This window comes from Anopheles nili, chromosome 3 (assembly GCF_943737925.1).
Source record: "Anopheles nili chromosome 3, idAnoNiliSN_F5_01, whole genome shotgun sequence".
Classification (NCBI taxonomy): Eukaryota; Metazoa; Arthropoda; class Insecta; order Diptera; family Culicidae; genus Anopheles; species Anopheles nili.
In genome coordinates this window covers 5,802,032-5,818,889 of record NC_071292.1, presented here as the reverse complement: position 1 = coordinate 5,818,889, position 16,858 = coordinate 5,802,032, and the positions used below count along the sequence as shown (strand labels likewise).

General features: G+C 45.7%; 1 protein-coding gene across 1 annotated transcript in view; it reads left to right on the top strand.

Moving 5' to 3' along the window:
- The window catches only part of LOC128723252 (centaurin-gamma-1A), a 36,243-nt gene that overhangs the window by 6,650 nt on the left and 12,735 nt on the right, over positions 1 to 16,858 (top strand). The gene's annotated exons all lie outside the window — the stretch shown is intronic.

The window sequence follows — 16,858 nt, the reverse complement described above, 5'->3', positions numbered from 1 at the left end:
ATGTATTTCAATTAGTAGTGGCAGCAGAGCGAAACAGAAGCGGAAAGCAGGAACGTCAGGACACGAGAGCATCGATCAGGACTCTTGTCTAACTGCAGCTTCCTTTTTTCCTGCGTCTTCCTCGCACAAGTACGCGTTCTCCACGATTAAGGATGCAACAGTTTCTTCTGAATTCCAATTATCTCTCAAGTGGTGGTTTTAGCAGGAAGACGATTGCACCAGGAAAGCTGGCTCGGTCGGTGTAGGGCACATGTCCTGGAAGCCTGTTTGTTTCATCATGTCCCATCCGTGGCATTCCTGTTCTCGAATCCATGACGTGTCCTTTTGCCTGGCTTGATCGATCTTTCCCGGGAAACGTGCATCTGCACGCAACCCAGGCCACAATCGGTGCAAAGTACATGCAGGAAAGCGCCCCGTTAGATACAATCACGCTTTATTACGGTTGACATCTTCCTCTTCTGGGGCTTCGCGGTTAATCGCGGCTGTGCGCCACTCGAGAGTGGAAAGGTTGCAGATAGATAGCCGGCGACATCGTTCCGCTTGATGGACGGATGCGTGAATGAGGATGAGCTGACCAAAATCCGAGATTCCGATGCAAAGGGTAGACCGATGCAGGCGAGTCACGCACGCCTCTTGCGCGCTATCGCGTTCATCAAGCGGTGGTCTCTTAGTTTTCCCGGTCCCGCTCTTCGCTTCCGGGCCAGTCGGACAAATTGACATTAATGTAACCCCGTTTAGCGTTCTTTTCTTCTACACTAAATGCTTGCCATTCTTTCCATTATGTGTCCCCGCGAAACCGGGCGCGATGCATATGATTACCCGTTGCCGCTCGCATTGTCGCGTCTGGAGCGAAATTCTTTACATGTTTCCACCCAATGTCCTGTCAGTTCCGCATTTGTCCCTTCACTCTTCAATTGAAATGGGTCTTTTTTTATCGTTTTATTTCTTTATGACCGATTATGCGCGATTGTTTGAAAAAATGAGCTCATATTTCACTCCGAGCCGGGCGCGGATTGTAAACGATTCCGAGGTCCTGCATTCGTCGTGCGTCATTTTTCTTTCGTTTCGTCAGCAAACTGACCGTTTTGTTTCCGAGCGATGCATGGATGACGAGCTGCGTCTTTCTGCAGCGGTCCATGCCAACTGGACAGCACACCACACATCCGGATTCGCCTGCCTATATTGTGCCCTTTGCACTGATGAACCCTAAAGCGCGGGACATTCGTCCACCGGCTAATAGAAGTCACCCCTCAAAACAAGCAGTGGACGTTTCTATCCCTCAGGTACCGTGCCTGTGCCGTCCCTTGGGCGGTTGGTACGAAGGTTTCACTTTATAATTTTATTATTACAGTTATTAAAATATTTCCCTTTTCTCCTCCTTCATTTTTCGCTCGTGGCATGTGTGCGGCGTCGATTTTCCCTCTTCCCGGGGGCAACCGGTCGGCTGCAGGACATCATAAACCACCACACCGCAAACTTTGACCGATCTTCGTCAATGATAGCAACAAACGGGCCAAATATAACTTGGTCCCGTTGGGTTTCAATAAATGCTCGGTGCCGCGCGCGTAATGCGCTAGTTGCATGTCTAACGGTCGACGATCGCGATCGCGACAGTCTACGAGTTGTTCAATGAATGTTCCAAATGCAAGGGAGAAACAGTGAGGTCCTGTGAGGAACTCTCTGTGAGTTGCACTTTAGCAAGCCAACGTCATATTGTTGCTGGGTCAGGTTTCGACGTTTTCCGCACGTTGCATTCGATTCGTGCATGCAATTGTCCTAATTTGCTGTGTCCATTTCCCCTTTTTTCCCTCCCGAATGTTGCAGAATATCGCACCGTAATGCTAGTCGTGTGCACTGAATGAATATGCATTGAGGGACAAATCCATGATTTTTCGCAATAACTGTCAACGGGTCTCAACCTTCAGTTTCGCCAAATGAGTCATTCCGGCCGGAATCGAGGTCCATGAAAAACTGGACCCTCTGTTAGCCACCCCTGCATAAGGGTGGTGAAAAAGCGGGTGCCATTGGTCGCTTTTCATTACCACCAGGGCTTTTCATTAACTCCCAGTAACGTGTCAAATTTGTTGCTGCCGGCGAGGGCCACCTTTTTTCGGACCCTGACGCATGCCGCAAGCATATCATTAACGAAAATGCGCGAAGTTAATGATAGAACCGATTATTGTCAAACGTTTGACATATGTTAATGGGCAGTCACATTTCGCATGAACTCGAAGTTGGTTTTTCCAACCCTCTGTTGACTAATGAAAATGGTGACGAGATGGTATCAAAAGTTTGACTTAAGTTACTGAATACAAACGAGACAAAATGATCTATACCGATGAAGAGTAACATATCAATTTGTTTGAGGGTGAAACGAAACGAGTGGGTTATATTGATCAACAAAATGTGTGTGCCTAAAATGTGCTGTCTTGCGACACCTAACGGAAATTTTTGAGTTCGATAACAAAAACAATAATGTTTCGAAAAACTAATAAAACCTTTTGTACCCTGCGAAATATATTTCCCCGCTGTTCCATGCATTTGAAACACTCTCATATCGCTGGTTTTTTTTTTCGATATTTCCGGAAGGATAATCGCAATTAATTGCAATAAACTATCCTTCAAGACAGGAGAGGACAGGCAATCAAGAACGCGCACTTTTTTGTTACTTTAAACCTTTTGCTTTGAAAAGTGCCACTGATTTCGGACTGTTCAATGCGCCTGCGTTGCAGACCGCGCAGCGTGGTAATGCTAACACCCCATGGAGAAGGTCGAGGAAATATTTGCTCTGGGCATTGCGCTATCGTATCAAGTCATTGATTTCTAGTTAGAGGACAGGATTCAATCAATCGCACGATGGGTGAAATGTCTCTCGAACGACAGCGAAAGCAAAAAAATGGTGCTTGCTTGCACTTTCTGTCCCTTGCATCGTGTTGTTTGCCCCTTTTTGATGTGAAATGGTCCAAAGACAAGACAGGGCTGACAGTAAATCGATCCCGCTCCCCTGTAATCGCACTCCGATTCCGATCACTTCCTTTACCCTGGCCGTTGACGATGATGAGATCTGCCCGGGAAAGTGATATTTATGTGACAGTTTTCTTTTCACCTCGGCTTCCTCCCGGAGCGCATCCTTCTTGCCCAACGAGGGGTGAGCTGGCGAAATGGGTATCGAAATGGAAACGTGCTTCTCGCAACGGTACAATTTATGCACTTTTTTTGACGGAGGCATTTGGACGGAAAAGTGCATCACCAGTCAAAATATCGCAATATGGGAGCGAAAGGCTCGTCCTTTCTTCGAATACGAGACACATCTCTCAATCAGAAGCTGGCGGAAAGCGTGAGTCGGTGTTGCTGCGTCCTTTTTTGATGCCAATCACTTCTTCTCAACCGTACATTGTCAACCCTAGAGGAACTGAGCCGGGCATAGTCTTAGTTAGGCACACACGGACGCATCAAACAGGGGCAATAAGAAATAGGTTAATAAATTTCAAATGATCATCATTGGTGCGTGTTTTTTTTTTCATGATTGAAATAAAAGTGTCCCGTTTTTCTCGATCATTCAAGGCGAAGCAGGGATCAAGCAAACCAGGACCGATTCTTGCTATTGCTGTCTTTCAAATTGCGAGTGATTGTTTACTTAGCGGATTTTTCCATCAAGCCGTACCATAGTTTCTTTTTCATATCTGGGCATTGTTTTGTTATAAAGAGAATATCGAACAAATTTTTACTTCATCCATTTTCTTCTGTGCTCTTACTAATTACAATATATGTGTGCAAAACTAAAGACATGATTTGCTTTCGAGATTATCAAACTGAATTTGACGCAGGTCTTATAGTGATTTATTCGCATCAAAATTGGAAAGCGTAATGTTTTTTTTTTCCTGAGCTTTGCCTGTTTACTCTGTTATCTCTGTGGTTTTTTCTCAAAGGAGAACGCTCTAAAACTAATTCCATCCATCCCGAAATACAAAAAAAATCGAACAAGAGTACAGCGTACTTTTTTCATATTTTTGCAACCACTATGCACCGAAAGGGTTACCACAAAATGCTCCGAATATAAAAAAAAAACAATCGACCGTGCCGCCAGACGTGATCGCGTAAGTTCATTTTTTTGCCCAACCGCTTCGGGGCAGGTATGAAACCGAATCTGGCGCGCGTTTACGACCGGAACGCCCAGAAAAACGTTGGCGCGCGCGGTGTAGCTCAAAAAATTGCGCTATTCGGGAGACCGCTTTTGATTCACTTCTATGAGTCGAGCGCATCTAGCTGAAGAATAACAATAACACGGTACGCTAGCACGCCTTGTCCTGGGTGGTGGGTTCGCGAAAAGGGATAAGAACAGGCCGGCCTTGCTACACAGATCGTATGGGCTTGAGTGGAATTTAATTTGCGAAAAATATAAATTTTAAATTGAATTGCTTCAAGCCTTTTTAAATTCCTGTTTCTATCCAGTTTATCCCTCTAGTTGGGTTCTCGTGGTGTCCTAATTTTTTTTTCGGGTACATAACGACATCGCCTCAAGTGGCTGATGTGTTTAAAGCACTGTACGCTAGGCAGACAGCGGATGGAGAGCCTGGAAACGGTTTGGAAATCGTGCCACGAAGGAGCGTGATAGGAGAACGATCGAGAAGGATAGAGGGCGAAGTTACGTGTGCTAAGTAGGTTAGAGGGAAAGGTCACATTCTAAACTCGGAAGCGGCACAAGGAGAGAACATGAATTCGCAGCAATTTTATATAACCCCTTCATGCAAAGAAAAATCTGTTACAATGCGATTACGAAAGAAGCTTCGTTGCAAGAAAAGGTTTTTTTGTTTTCCATCGTTTGGAAACAGAAACGATGTTACGGTTGGAAATTGTAGAGGTAAAAGCGAGAACCGACGAGGACGGATTTGCTCCATCAACGTACGGCCATGTGGCAGGAGCAATTTCAAAGGGTTATGGCAAAATTTTGGAACTCGTTAAATTTATGATTGTTCATTATCATACCTGCATTAATTTGATGGTAAAGATGCGTTAAATTGTGAATGGGTAGGTACAGTTCGTGGCGGGGCAGCAAGTGGAAAGGAGGAACTTTTAGAACCAGGATCAACTCGGATCCCGCAAATGGCGCGTAGCATCCTCTTCTTGCAGCAGATTGTCTAGTACCGAGCTATCTTATGCCTAAAACGTAAAGGAAAAAAACACTTCGTAAGGTTTCTCTGCTACCGAGCTCCGGACACTGGACGAAACAAACCCAAATTGCATGTGCGTACCGAGTCGAATTCATTATCCTCGTTTGATAAATGGTTTGACCGGGATCGTTGTGGGGTAGAACTTTTGGCAAACATTAACGTGTAATTGTGTCGTATTTAGATTTTCGGAGTTTTTTTTCCATCCCTCGGCTATGTGGCAAATGTTTTGATTTATATGATGTTTCGGGAGTAATTTTGTAAATGGTATTTATACTGACTCCACGTTTTTCTTCTCTTTTCTTTTTTTGTCTGTTTAGGTAAGCACTCACTGAGAAGAAGCGAAAAGAACGGCCAAGAAACAGTGCGTTTTATCGTTAGAATGAGTAAACCTGCGTTAATATTCCACGAGATTGCACTGAAATAGCCAACTGTGAACGTGTTGGAACGAGGGAAACGGCATAAAAACGGTAAGCGCGGAAAACTTCGTCTACCGTTTGGATGGTCTGCCAGCTCATGGCTTTAAAATGACCAACATAGGCGACCACCGCTGGATCACTCTCAGCAGGAGACCTCAACGTCTTTATCAGCCAAGACGCTTTTGCCGCGCAAAATCGCAGTAACAAACAGGTCCGGCCGTGGTTGTAATTGAAAACAGACTTCTTTTTGAAGTCTGCTACAATTTAGCAGCAATAAAACCGGAACGCCCCTTCGTTCTTCACGAACCCCCGCGGTCTCGTACAATGTTGCGCTCAAGTGGCGCGCTCCTGGGGCGAAACTAAGTATCAACCTTAAATTTGTCACCTGAATTAGCGCTGGACAGCGATATACATCTTGCGCGGATATCTGTTACCTTTGATAAAAAAAATGGGAGCGCCATCTCCTGCTGCGAGGCGTGCTGCCTTTCTGCACAAGAAAAGACCAGCATCCTTTCGTTCAAGCCCGTAATGGCACCATCTTGATCAAACTCTCGGCACCACACGGCAGGACACCATGTTCGGAACCATATCCTGCGATCAGCGAATGTCCTTCCGTTCCCATCCCTTTTGCGATTCTGTAGTGATACTAAGAATTGCTCCTCCCCGTACTTGGTTCCATCTCACTCCTCCGGCTTCCATCACCACGCTTCGTTTCAGATACTTCACAAGAGGTCAGTTGTTACTGTGTCGTTACCTTTGTTTCCTCTGCTGTTTTCGGCAATGAATAATCATGCGCCACGTTGTGTGTATGTTTGTGAAATGTGATGCAAGAAAAACAGAATATTATCAACTGCAAACAATGCTATCGTCGGTAAAACATCGGCAACATTCGTTTTAGGCTCGTAGACATTACCCTATTTTCGAAGGACGTACGAAGGACCGCGGAAAATGATTCCGCACCCCTTTGCTGATCCTGGCGCAGTGGTGGGAGGAAGAAGAAGAAGATTCGACCGTATTTAGCGCCGAAAACAGAACCAAAGATAGTCATGGGTTAGGACGAGTAGGGCATAACGACGGGTACGCAAGTACGGAACCGAGCCTTGTGCTACAACTCGCCGCGCCTATTTACCACCGGTGTTGTCTTCTTGCTTAATCAGAGTTTTCTGCTTGCTGATTCCTCCGCTGCCATTGTCATGCAAGTGTGCGCCCCATCGCATATGAAAACCTATGTTTTATTGCCAAACATATTCCCCGCTTCGTTTTCCAACCGAGGAAACAAAACAGCCTTCACACCCGAAAAAATTCCGTCGCAGGAGAACCGATGTGAAGTTCCGCGTTTTTTTTTGCGTACAGAAAACCTTCTGACCTCAGTTTCGTTTTTGGCGAGCTCCTTTTTTCCCTTTTGTAGAGCATACAGCGCCATGCATGAATATTTGAACTGGTTTTCGATTTGACTGCAGTGAAGCGCAAACGTTTGTCCAAATTTTAGCATCCAACAGGGCGACCAAAGAAAACTCGGCCGGCACCGCCCAGGGCGAAATGGAAGGAGCTTTGAATGGATGAAAGGATGACGTTTCCGATGGCAGCGAAGAACTCAATTACTTTTTAATGAATTGAAGCACCCTTATGCCTGGCAGGTATTTGTTCGCTGAAAATCTGTGAACATTATGCTGCAATCGCGAACATTCTTTCACACGATCGTGCTGTGTGACGGATCTAATGTTGAACTTGTTTCCAATCAACGCGATTCAAGACTGCTGAAGTTCGTTCTGAAGCAAACCCGTTGGCAATTAACTCTATCTGTTTCCACCCGATGCAAGAGTCCCAACATTCTAGGTGCATATGCTTCTTGCTCATCCACTGCAGCTTCTTTCGCTGCACGATGACGATTGAATTTTGGCCATCGGTCACTACTCCTTCTACCGGTTCTCTCTGCTAGAAGCCGTGCCTAACTGCAAATCTTGTCGAATGGGCCAAGACATGCTTAATATATATGATACGTAAGTCTGGATGACCTGACCTGACCACTACCCGAGAACAAGGACTGTAATTTGCTGCTGCATCATTGTGCACCTAAAGATGCATTTCATTTTCTGCATCGAGCTTCCGGCTTTTGATGAGACTGCAAAAAGTAAGCGCCTTTATCAACGGTTCGGCTTTTGGGACAATGGCCAGCTTCCTGTCCAATTCCTGAGCTATCGCATAGGGAGCACAATCGTGCCGTAATTAGTCGCATGCCGTGTCCCTTCCGTGATGCAGAAACGACTGTTGCCGGTCCGAAAGAAAGCCGTACAAAATCAGTTAAAACTAGAGCATACATCGTGCCGGCCCATCCGGTCCAGACGACGCTGTTCTTTGCACTCTTATCCTTGCGGAGAGACGCTTCCGTTTCTTCGGTGGCGAATTTATTGGCACCGTTGGCCTCCTTTGCTTCCGAGCTCAACGCTTCTGCTCATCTCTGCAAAGAGTAAATAAAAGACGTTGGTGCGCTGCTGCAATTGGCAACGGAGGAGGGGTCGAACGCATCAACCCGCTGTGAGGGCGCAGTGCTGGCGAAGAAATCTCGATAAACTTTCTTCCCGAACAAACACACCCGTGCACCAGGCGTCCATCCGTCTCGGTGAGGCAGCTGTTTGGAATTTTCCCTTAAATTCGTGCCTCCGCAAAGACCTTCGCTGTTGCTCCCGGGTTTGTTGGTGAGTGCTATTGATCCCTTTTCCGAGGGCACATGCCTACGTAATCTAGAGCAAACACTGCCAAACGGCGCAGACCAGGCCACCTTTCCATTGCCAGTTTTTTTCTTCTGTTTCTGAACCTCAAGTCGTCAGCGCGACGGTTCAGACATTGCGATTCTTGCTCGCTCGGGGACACAGTGGTAAGAAATGGAAAGCGAAGGATAACAAAAACCCTAAGCCATTTCTCTTGCTGTCTGCCGTGTGGCTTGCGAGGGTGCGCAGGGCACGATATTGGCAGTTATTGTACGCTTTCCTTTCATTCAGTGCGATGCACCAAGGCGACCTGTTTTTGGGGTGACCTTTACATTCTGTTCTACTGCAACCAGGTTCCAGTTGCAGTTTGCACAACCCACCTGAGGGCTTATGTGACGCAACAGAGCAGCACCGGAAGGCGATTATTTCATGGAACAATTTCTAGAAAATCAACTTTAAAACATGTGCGATCAAGGTAGAGAAGAAAAATAAATCAAACTTTCCATGGTGAGCGCCTTAAAAAACATCCTTGGATTGTCCCGTTTGTTTGGCTCCTTTTGCATTCTTGTTTTTGATTGGGTCGTCGATTTTCTATAGTTTTTGCCTGCGATGTTTTGCTTACTTAAAAGATATTTTGTGTTTGCTCAGACTGGCATCCGGTCCGTGGATCGTTTCGCTTTGTTCGTTTTGTTCTTTTCACCAACGACGTCAAAACAACGCCGTCATCAATACCTTAGCTCAGGCAACACGTCACAGATCGAATTCAGTCAGGCCCGTCCTAGCCGGAGTAATAAATATCTCACAAGCAGAAAGCGTGCCAATTTCTGGCATACGCCAACAACCCATACGGTTTGCAAGCAGAAGCTGGCTGATCTTCCCAGAAATGACTGGTCCCGTTGTGCAAATCGATCGATGGTAATGAATTATTTCACTCATCTTACGTCAGCTCGTGCCGGTTTGGTTCGAAGCGACGAGTGAGTGAGTTTGTATACGAAATTCTTCGCCACGGTTTGCTTATCCGTAGCAGGAAGCCACCCATCGGAGGTCGAATGTTTTCCAATTCCTGGTATGATTTATTGCAACCGGGACTCGGAAACAAACAAACAACTTAACCCATTCCTTGCATACCATCATCGATTGAGCATCGGGAGAATGATTTCAATTTCTATACTCATTTCGAGAGTTTGCAGAGCTGCAAGGGTCTATAGCTTGCAGTGTAGACTTCGAGAGCACTGCAGCTCCGGAAATGATATCTTCTAGGTTAGTTCCAAGAACACACTCTCAAATTGTGGTACGTCTCTTTGACTTAGCATCGTAGATGCTAACCTCAGTAGTTAGGATATCGAGTTTGGCGAAAGGCGATGAAGTATTGATTTAAGGAATACCCCGCGCCGTGGATGTTCAAACAGTTTGGCTCATAGTTTGATTTATCTGACGATATTTGCGCAATCAAATAATCGTATAGCGTAACTAAGAGCAAGAAAAATGTCATTAATCCGGTGCAAAGTGATACATAATGGCGGCGAGCTGCTTTTATCCTGTTCCGCCAATTACGGCTTTCACGGTATGCAAAAGTTGTCCCACCGCCATTAACCCAAAGCAGGAAATTGGTGAAACGTTTGTGGCGCCATCGTTCGGTAATCGCTTCAACTAAATGACGCCCCGGGCCAACCTAATCGATTTCCCCACCGCCCATTATGTTTGAGCAGTATCGAGAGCATGCAAATATGCAGTGCTTACTGTGCATGGCATGTGGCTTGCCTCTTGGTGAGATGACGGATCGATGATTAGCAGTCTGGCGTGGTTTGCTGGTAAACCTCACGTTGTAGCCACTTTCCTGCACGTGCTTTCGATGTTTGACGAACTAATTGATTTATCCCTGTGTCCCAACGTACACGGGGTCCCGTTTTATCTTCGGCTGCGTGCGATTCCGAACGCTGTTCCATAACTCCTTTTCTCAACAAGGTGGAGTGAAAGTACGTAGCGTTTGAAACATATTTATTTTGCGATCTTCGATCTCTAGAGCGACATTGTCGGTACTTGAGCATGAAGTGGAAAGCATAATTGTGTTGCATAATAGTTCGAGGAAAGCAAGAAAAGAAAAATAACACGCCACGGTACCGGTCGAAACTGAGAGCAATCATCGATGTGTAATCGAAATAATCGAACACCGGGTGGCAATTTCTGGTGCCGACTGTTGCATTGCAGGCTATAAATCGCAGTGTGAAGAAAACGATTATATCGCTCAAATGCGGCTTAACCTCCATCGCAAAACCATCCAATTGTAACCGATTTGAAACTTCCTTCAAATGAGGTCGCACGGATGAAGCAACAAAACAGCGCCTTTTAAAAACCTTCGAAAATTGTTTCATTTCAACCGGCCGCTGCACTGTGGCTGTGGTACGCTAGCGGCATTTGGCATCAGGGAAGAAAAGCAACACTCACGGGAGCACCTTGGTAAATGATTTCACCTGCAGTAATCAATTACGAATCAGATCACGTTTAATTTAATCACCAGCTCGTCACTTGCGTAAGTGGATCATGATTGCCATTCACGCTGTGCTTGGACGTATATTCGATTACACATGTGGTCGGTCAATTATCGACAGACGGCTGGCAGAAATAATTTAATCGAATTCAATAGAACATGCTAACAGATCGTAGGTAAGGGCGTATGATGCCATCCTTGAATTTAGTTATGTTGTTACATCACCGTGTAGGCTGGTCTTTTGTTGTTTTGTGTAAACGGTAAAACGTCTTTCGTTCTGGTTCCCCATGGACACAGGCATGTTGATGCATATTAAAATAATGATCGCCGCAGCTCCTATGGCTTCTGACATAAGGAAGTCATCGATGGAATAGAAATGGAAGTCGTTCGAAGAATAATTCAACGCAGCACCGAATCGTAGGCATTGCTAAGAACAGATAGCTAAACAAGCAACATAATGGTCTGCTACATATTCACGCGCAGGAAATCATTCCATGCTTCGAGCGTGCCTGTGCTCTGCCATGGCCAGAAAGCTCTCATCCCACCTAAGAGGCTATAAAAGCGTTCGTTAACCTTTCGGACAAGTGGCCACTGGTGGATAATTTAGGCGTTGGTCGGAACGGCTTCGCAGCTTCGTTGCGGTTGGTTTGGAAACAATCTCAGGCTTAGAGCAATTTCGAACTCTTTCATTGCTTAAAGAGATCATCAAATCTGCTTGTTTATTTTTAAATTGTTTTAAAATTTCTCAAAGAAGGCAAAACACAGTCAAACGAATATCTTTCGTTGTACGACATATTTCTGTACGATTTTCTGTAAGATGAGGGTCAAAATGACCCTCGAAGTACCATCGATGATCATTTTTTGTTAGCTAGAAGGGACTCAATAATTTGGCTTCAACAGAAAAAAAGGTAATTGATGCGGTCGGAAGAAAATTTCATGGTCGCTTCCGGAAAAGGATAATTTTTCAAGTCGCGTATTACTTGCCCCACAATGAAATTTAGAAGGCGGTTTTTGCATGTTTAATTAATTTATTCCTTCACCAGGGGTGGCTCAATGGAAGGAAATATTTGACCCATGGTAAAGCGCTTTTTGCCGCCGCAGGAAACGGAAGCGATAGAATAAATATATGCACGTTCAGATCTCTCCCGGGGTGGTGGAGAATTCTCCCTTCGTAGCTGCTTCTTAGCTAGCCGACCGCTCCGTCGCTGCCAGTGCATAAATCGATCAAAACAAAACGAAGAAAAGTGAGCACCCAAAACGCCCTCATGAGGCGAGGATGAGCGTTGTTAAAGCGTTGCATCCCGAGCGGGAAAGGTGGTATGGAAATTCGAACAAAATAGCATAATCAGAAGGAAGTACATTTCCGCCGCTTCGGCTATTAGTGCTGTCGGCCCTCCGGATTTTAAGCGTTTTCACATTTTCCACCCCCGTCTGCATTGGCCAGCGAGGCATGAATGAAAGACGGAATGCAGGGTAAGGAAAACATGTTTATGATCGTTCGAGATGAAAACTCTTCAGACAGTGACACGTACAAAAGAGAATCTCGCAACCAGACCTGGAATCGGAAAAACGAAGTAGACTCCACAAACAAAACCAAAATACTGCGGAAATGCTTGCCGAATCATTTGCCGGTTCATTATTTTCAATTAACTCCGTTCTGCCCTCAGAGCAAAGCCCACAGAGTGGTCCTTAACACCTGCTAGCGGTTCTCATACTTTCCGGTTGATTGCACCCTCTGGTTGTAGATTCCGGATGTGGTTCAATGGAATTCCATCCCTGAAGGCCACCCCCGGGAAGCATCCTGTTCAATATTCGGTAAATATTGCTGACATTTGGATAGCCAAGGGGACCGAGCCGGCTTTACAATGGCTCCCCTCTGACCAGGTCAGGTGTAATCAGAAGATCCCTTCCTCCTTCGCAACGCCTGCTGAGGAGGTACTTAAGCGGAACACCTTAGGCGCTTTTCCCCTCGTACAGCTTTTTTTCTTTTAATTTCCCTTGCCTTATTTTTGCGCATCACTGGTCTACATTCGTTCGCATCGCGTGGTTGGTTTTTACGGTGATGACAAGCGAACGATAATGCAACTCTGACCCACGAAAGTGAAGCCGTTTGCGAGACGTTTGACCTACGAACTTGTGTTGTCATGGGGGAGTCATTTTTTGTATTTATTTTCCTCTCTAAACGAAGAAAACAAGCCACTGTGTACTGGTGAACTCTAAAAAAAGGCGTCGATTCATCGACATTTACAACTCCCCTAGTAGCAAGTCGTCATTCGGCGAGAACTTCGTGTAGTTTCCCGCTGAGCGTTTGCTGTTAGTCAGCGATATTTTTGGACTCGCACCACTATTTAGCGGACCTTTTTCGACTGACTAATTTCATACCGTGGTGGCGTGGCACGGAGGCCCAGCTCTCGGCGTCAGACTTCATTAGCTTTACGACCGTGGAAGAGTTCCAACAAACTGCTCGTGGCAGCATTCCACCTTTTTCCCGTTTCGGACACACCAGCGGGCGGTTTTTCCGTTGCTGGGCGTCACAAAGTGTTCTGGCCCCTCGATTTTCTATTCAAAGTCAGTGCCTAGCTAAGCTCTCGCTCTTGTTATGTTACGGAAGGGACTCCTTCTTGGGCCCGACAATTTCCAAAGAAACATCAACATCTTCATTTAGTGAGCTGTCGGTCGGATAGGCGCGTTTGCGTGTGAAAATTAGTACCACGGAACAGAAAATGTCGTCTCGCTATCGTCACCGTACTCTTCGCAATGTGGCACGATGTGTGTGGTTGCACTTTTCGCCGTTTACCGCGTCGCAGATGAGGCAGCTCTCGCACCAAGATGAGTAATGATAACGCGGTACAAAGCAAGCCAAAAGCCGCGGTGCAGTGTGAAGATGTGGCGACAACTTAAACTGCCCAACATGCGAACGACATGGGAATGATGCCATGTTGTGCCAACTGCTCCCGTTTGCCCGCAGGCAGGAGGTGTAAATGATTTGTTTGAATCATTTCACGCGATTATTTATGGCCATAAACTTCCTCCAACATTGCGGCAAAATGGCGATGGTGCGTAGCCGGTTCTCGGGCCTGTGTGTCCTGCTGCCTGCAGCATAGTGTACTCGTTGGGAGGAAAATGAGCGACCAAGGGAAAATTGTGTTCACTTGGTTGCGTTTTTCCTTCACGTTTATGCCACTTTGTCCGTTGATGTTGCTCCATCTGGGGCGTTCGGGATATAATGTAGCTCCAGCGATTATGTCATCGCTTCTATTCCATTCTCTCAGTCGCGAGTTGGATTGGTTAATTAGGGTTTTCACTTGCCACAGTCTGGTAAGCTGTATGCAAGGCGGGCTAGTCATGGTATGGCCATTCCATTTGTCGTGTCGTGACCTTGGCGGAAGTTGTGCCTCCGGCTTTATTGTGTTGTGGAAAGTGAAACCGTCGTTGGCTTGATAGGCGATGGCGTTGACGCCATCATTACCATCGGCTTTATTACGCCAAAATAACGCCAACCGTTTAGCGATTCCCCAAGCCAGTGAGGTCATTTGGTCACAATCGTACGTCGAAACGTGCTACTATGCGGGAATTCGCGTACAAAAATGCGTACTCATAAAATGGTGCTCTCCAACGCATATGTAAATTTATTTAAAGGATTACGAGTTTCCGAAATGCCAAAACCATGTGTGCAAAGCTGAGACGCACAAGGAAACGTTTGGTAAAGGAATAAGCGAAAACGCGAATCATGAATTCAAATTTATGCCGCACGCCGATGAACCAGTTTGTAATCGTCCACGGACAAATTGCTTTTCGATATGGGACGGTTGCTGACGCGTGGGTGCTTCATAAACTTTGGTATTTAAGATGATTTTCACATTCACTTTTTTAACAAATTGAAGCCACATTTACGATAAGAAAAAGGCCCAACCAGCTAGCACTTTAATAATATGAAAATCCTATTACAGAAAAAAAGCAGAAACATCTCTTGGCTGCGAAACAAAATTGCGCCATATAAATTACGTGCCTACACTATTAATCCCCCGAGAAGCGTGGTTTGGAAGGCGTGTCAAAAATTTGATTGGAAACGTCGATGAAATGCCGTTCAAAAGCCAATTTGCAGCTCAGCCACGCGTGTGCCATTCAATAATATCAGCAAAATATGATTGATGCCAAAACTGAAATTAATTTCACACCACAGCAATTTTGTACTCTTGATCGGTTGTAGAACTAGCGTTTATTTCAAAACGGTTGCAAAACAAACACCATACACTCGCGTGTGTACTTCATTGAAACTCGAAGAGTGTGTTTCAGCGCTAGACTGGAAAGGGTTAGACCACGAAAATAGGCACGGTTATAAAATACCAAACTTTATGTTCACCTCCATCGACCGGTGACTGCCCTGATGGTGCTAAGTTTTGTAAACAAATGCCGTCCCTTGAAATGCAAACCGAAACCATTTGCCACGTGAACGTAGCACCAAGAACGTAAGTTCTTCTCCAAGGTGGCACACACGCATTCTCGAAGACAAATGGACCGGTGATTAATTCGAAGATTATATGCGTCAACTAATTTGTCCGGACGTTCGGCACCGGCAGCATAAGGAGGCAGCATCGTTTCCGGGACCCTCGCCACTGACGACCGGTATATGTCCGCTCCCGATCCAGCCGACGCCACCCAACCAACGGACGACGCCACCACCGTTGCCTGGCGGGACGACGATTCTCACGCCGATATTAGCGTCTCCGGGTAACCCTTTTGCTGGATTGCAACGCGCCCTCTTCGAGGTTCACGGCGCTGCCTAAATGGTGTTAATTTACATGCAATCAATCTTGCGCAATCTTGGAACAGCTCCTTTGCTTGGCGGCAGCGGCGACAGTAGCATCATTTGTTGGCCCTTCGAGCTGCAAGGGCGTTGCGGCTATCAATCAAGATGCAAATGTGCATTCCGTACATCGGTTTGCTCGAAGGTGTCGGTTGACGAATGATTGTCTTCTACGGCATTCGTTTTTTGTCGGTTGCTCTGTGTGCATCCTTCCCGGCCTGGTTATGCTGGCATGTTTTCTGTTGTTTGTCGATTTTTTCTCCTCCCCACTATAACTGTCACCTTCGTCCCTTTTTGTTGTTGTTCTGTAGGCTGATTTTCTTGTAGCATATCAAATGCTACTCAGAACACAGCACATTCGAGCCCAACCAAAGGTATTGGTCGCATAACATCAATCACACGCAGGCTTTCGTCGGACTGTCGTTTTCGGTCCAGTTATGTTTTGCTTCACGGCTCAGCAGGGTCTACACTTTTCTTCCTTCGACATCGACCCCAATTCTGGAGGCTAATCTTTTTGCAATCAATCACCTTTTCTGCTCACGAGCCGGTTTGACGAGCATCCAAGCTTATTTTCGAGAATATCCAGAGCATCCTACTATAAGCAACGAAGACGGATCATCTTGTCATAATGCGATATAGGAGATGTATACTATTGAGAGAGCATATATCTTCTCTTCAGTTAAGGTGAAGATGAAGCAATGCTTCGGTCAAAATAATAGCAATGATTACCTTTTGCAAACGGAAAATATTCTCGTCCAACGATATCCATTCTATTCCATCAAGCGATTACATTTCACAATGCCACTATGAAAAAAAAATCGTGATATATAGCTACACATGTATGTGAATGTTGTCTTTTTTGTAAAAACACACCCGAAGATAAATCACCACGAACAAAACCAGACCGAATCGGCCGCTCAAACAGAAACCAGTCACAATCCGTCATGATGAGCGAATGTGAAAAAAATACGTTTTAAAGGGGGTTGGGTCAAAAATCTCTTTTCCAAACAAAATTTGGTGACATTCCGTCAGGGAATTAAAGAAACATGCTGAGCGAATCGTCCTCGCGAAAAGTGGACACAGGAAGGCAATACAAGGGCGCCGAAATGCGAACGCACACTCTCTCATGCGAACGTCGGCCTATCAAAACATAATCCTTCTTTGATTAACTACAAGCAGATTTAAATAGAAATAATACCGAAAGCAAAACACCACAGGAACCAGCTCGTCGTTGGACACGAGTTGCGATGGCCGCCGTCCCTTTAGCA